Source organism: Numida meleagris, chromosome 5 (genome assembly GCF_002078875.1).
Source record: "Numida meleagris isolate 19003 breed g44 Domestic line chromosome 5, NumMel1.0, whole genome shotgun sequence".
Taxonomy (NCBI): domain Eukaryota; kingdom Metazoa; phylum Chordata; class Aves; order Galliformes; family Numididae; genus Numida; species Numida meleagris.
The window spans coordinates 41,594,564-41,599,210 of NC_034413.1; the positions used below are offsets into that span (position 1 = coordinate 41,594,564).

The 4,647-nt window shown below is 43.9% G+C and overlaps 1 long non-coding RNA gene across 1 annotated transcript; it reads right to left on the reverse strand.

Annotated features, from left to right (window-relative positions):
- LOC110400576 lies at window positions 3,005-4,635 on the reverse strand. Its single transcript, XR_002439945.1, has 2 exons — window positions 4,165-4,635; window positions 3,005-3,529 (listed from the first exon to the last, which is right to left on the reverse strand). It is a non-coding gene; the product is annotated as an uncharacterized LOC110400576 (long non-coding RNA).

Genomic DNA, 4,647 nt, shown 5'->3' on the forward strand with positions numbered 1-4,647 from the left:
GAGAGGCTGTGGCATGCGTGTGGGAAGGAGCGGCTTTGCCTCCCAAGGTAATGGCACCTGAAATGCTCCCAATTCCCACAGCACAGCCCAGACAAGCGAGGCAGAAGCCCACGTAATTGGGTCTAATACTGCTATGGAAACTATGCTGAGGGCTAAAAATACAAAAAAGCAGAGTCTTTTCTTGTGCATGTTTCCAAGCTGTGTATGAGAAGATGGAGTGCTATGGAACAGTTAAGATGATGGGAAGATGCTCTGTGACAGCAGTTACCTCTAAATGCACAAACCTTCTGCCTTCACGAATGTTTCAAATGCATCAGAATTTACTTAGGAGAATTTTGAATGTTTGTCATCTTGGGAGTTAGGATGAATGCGCACACATTTAACTGCTAAGAAAGCTATTACCAAACCAGCTGCTTAATCCAGGCTAGTTTGCAACCTTGGTAATTCTTTTTTTTTTTTTTAGACACCTTTGAATCCAGTTTCCCAAATCTGCAGTCCCTACTGACCCATCACTGTGGAACTGTTCAAAAGTCCCCATCCAAATACTAAACGTGGTTGGAGTCCAGTGGCATGCTACGTGCCCCATGATACTGTCGCTGTATTTGCTAGCACAGCATTAGCAGTTGAGGATCAGGGCCAGGAGGAGAAGGTCAAGGTTTGCTCCCATGCCCTGCCTGCTCCGATGTCAAGAGCTGGACTGCAGCTTGGAAGGGGTCACCAGGGTTAAGCATGTAATGTGGCTGCGGATTGAGCGGATGGGTTTTGTAATGTTATGATTTGGGTATATTATAGGGCAAAAAATGTGCAGTGTGTTGGAGGCATCAAGGGATGCTTCTCTTGCAGGTAAGCTGGTAAGCTCCAAAGGTGAATCCTCTGATGTGGAAAGCATTTCGTATCTGAAAAGTCCTATAACTGACAATATGCATGATGAATGACAGTGCTGTCTTACTGGTGCTACAATGAAAGGAAACGGATTAACAAATAGAGTAGCAGGAAAAGATGGTGGCTAACAGATAATCTTCCCCAATATGCAGGCTAGGAAATGGGTCAAAAGATAAACATTTTACATGTTATAATTTTATTAAGATTTATTTTTGTATTTTAAGCACCTTCTTCCCAGTTTATTCAAAGTCATATGGCAATTCTATGGCTTTTACATGTTTCTTTGATTTCATCCCACACGTTTACATCAATCTTTGCAGATCATCCTCAAGAAACCCGCTTCTCTGCTTAATCTGTCATCTACACTAACAGAACTTTGTATGCTGCCTCTTAACCATGCTAGGAATGTCTCTGGCCCCTTTAGTCTCTCTGTATGTCAGTCTCAGCAAATCCTCCGAATATTTTTGTTGCTTTCCTTTGAATTGATTCCTTACTGCCTTACTTAACCTGGAATGAGCAGAATGAGAAATAAGCTATGGTGTCACTAATGTGCTTCATGCTGGGGAGATAATTCCAAATTTTTGCTATTGCTTGTCACTTAAGGTCACTCCCTCAGCTATTACCTCCCAGGTAAATTACTCCTCTGAGCTTTTTCCTCCTCGCTGGATTTCTGAGCTATTACACCTAAACGTTTTAACCACCATTTTCTTTAATTAAATAGTAACTTTATTTACTGCTTGTCCTCTGCTCAGAGGAGGCTGTGTCGTATCCTCCGTACAACCAACAGGAAACGTTTCCTGTGGCTAAGCACCTTTCCATTGAACCATATCAAAATGTTATCCGCATGTATGCTGTGTTAGCTTCACAAATGAGGAAAATTACTCTTAGGGTTTGCTGCTGGAATGAGGAGTAGGAATACTCAGAGTCAGGATTGGGGTGTCTGGTCTTCAGTTCTCCTGTGGAAAGCATTACCCAGCAACAAATGAAATGGAGTCAACATAACCATTTAAAATAGCAAAGTAAACAGTTCATGATGTAGTCAAGATAATCCTTAATTTCTGCTGCTTATCTGAGATCTGCCCTGCAGATCTGACGGGAGGATTTAACCTTCCTGAAAGCTGTTATCAGTGGATGTGCTTGAACTGGGAAGACCTCTTTCCACCTGCTTTTCAGAGCCCTTTCTCCTAGAAGATTAATACTGCTACACTCCTTTTAGAAAGAAAAACCTCTGAAACATGGATTATTTTGAGAGGGATAGACTACACATACTTTGCTACAGTACAGCTTAAGGAAAACACTTCAAAATAATGTCCATTTAAAAGATCTTTTTTTATTTTTATTTTTTTTTACTGAAGAAACTTGTCAAACTGGCTCTCGTAGTTCTTGTTTTACAAAAATACATGTATAGTTGTGGAAGTTAAAGGGGAATCATTGGTTTATGGTTATTGCCAGCTGCATAACCGACTCAAAGCTAGAGGGAACTTTGAAATTAGAATTTCTTTGCTGTGTGTTGGAAAGCATTTTTGTAATTTTCTGTTTCTCTGTGGATACCGTGTGAAACATAGAGGTGGAGCAGACGGCCTGTCTTCTGTTTTCAAAAAGACAGTATCATGCTGTTCAAGAGGGAAGCCAAAAGGGGATTTCACTGAGATATGGGAAAGCCCAGTACAACATCTGGATCAAAACAAAAACTGGAGGCGGCTTGATAGGTTTCACATATTACACTTTTCACAATAAATGGGCGTATTTCTGATGTGCTCTCTTCTATGTTTCTTAGGGCCTAATTTAAAAGTAAGAAAAAGCCATCTTTAAATTAAGATTCTCTGACATACTGGTGCCTTTGGCAAGAGGGGAGATAATCTCTGTGTGAGACTTCATGGGCTTAGTAATAGTGAGAACCTGTGGTGGTGGCCTGAAATATGCAGCAAAAGTTTTCTGAATAGGGAATTAGTCACTACTGCCCTTGACCTTTGTGAATCTGAAACTATATTTACCATTTGCATTGTTCCCTAGTTGTATTTCTAGTTCCATGCGCAGTGCAACTTGTCTTCTCTGCCCTAAGGAGCTGAAACACATACAAGGAAATTTCCAGGGAGATAAGGTGAGGATTCATTTCCTGAAGTGAGTTTTAAGAGAACCTTTATTGAGGAACTCTTGCACTGAGAGATTACTGATATGAAGCTGATACTAACAGGTTAAGTAGAGGAATAAGACAATATCATACAAAGTAGAAAAAGGAAATGAGTAAAAGAGTTCATGCAGGGTCAAGAATGCGTAACACAAGGTCCTGTTATGAGAGGCAACTATTTTTGCCAATGTAGTACTTTTTCTTTCCCTTCCACAACCTTACACGTAATGTTCTGACTAGAAACCAGAGCACTGAAAGGAAAGATCCAGATCGTTACATTTTGCGTTCTTCCTCTTCTTCCCCCTACAGTACAGGAGTCAAATTAGATGAGATTTTCAATCAGGTCAGTTGCTAAACAGCCGGCGTGTGAAAGAGTGCAGCTGTCGCACCACAAGTATCACCTTGGCAAGGCAAATCGGCGGGGAGCCCTGGGAGGGCCCTGCAGGGCTGTGTGTTTCGTTAGTGGCCACGTGCACACTGGGGACACGTACTTGCTTTCTGTGCTTGGAGCTGAAGCCCCTGCAAAAAGAAAGGACAAAGTGCTTGAGATACTTCTGACTTTGCAATTTTAAAAATGAGAAATGTTAGTATTGGGCTGCGAGATGAAAGCTATCGGCTTGCCAGTAAGTCTTAGCAAATGGAAACGTAGAATTAGTTCCAGAAATTGCAAGAGGTAACTTAATAAATATGTGAGAACTGCAGGCACTTTGCATTTCTGTATGTGGAGTAATTGTAGCACAGGATTGCACATCCCACGCTGGTATTTCGAGTTTCCTTGGTTGGGGGAAGGAAAACCACCGGTGTGCCAAGGCTCATTTTATAGGCATAAACTATCGGCTATCTTTATGTCTGCCTCCAAAGATTGTCATGGCTGCTGTGATTATTTATTAGCAGAGGGTGTAAGTGTAAGCAAAGGCTATTCTGAACGTGTATTTACAGACATAATCTAAAGCTCAGGCTGCCTGGAAAACAACTAACAAATCCCCTCTGTTCCGCTTGTTTTTAAGAGAAATGTACTGTGCTTAGATAGCTGACATTTTCAGCATGAGGGGAAGAGGAAATTAAAATATCAGTATTTTTAGAGTGAAAGTTTGCAGCAAGACCCATCTAAACTGGAACTCCAGCTCCCCCGATCCCGAACATAGGGAAGATACCAGAAGAAATCATAGAATCATAGAGCGGATTAGGTTGGAAGGGACTTCAGAGATCATCTTGCTCCAAGCCCAAGTGCCGTGGGCAGCAAAGCCAACCGCTGAATCAGGAAACTTTCGGCTTAAGGCCGCAGGATGTGCCCGCGCACAGGTTCCACAAGTGAGGGCACGTGGGGCGAGCTGGGGGTCCAGGGGCTTTGTTTCTGTCTGGTTCGGTTTAGTTCCCGCGGAGCGCAGCCCCACACACGCTTATGACACGCGCAGGGAACCCAGGGCAGGCCGCGCGCCGGGGGAAGCGTTCTTCCGCAGGATCGGGATGGATTCTCCCCTCGCGGTGTCGCTTCCATCCCTTTGTCTCCCGGCAGGCGGCCTCGCCCGCCGACGTGAGAAGCGATGGGTAGAAATGGCCGTCTCCATGGCAACCCGGCAGGCCGCGGCCCCGCGCGCCCGCACGGCGCAGCCCGGGCCGCAGGGACCCCCGGGCGC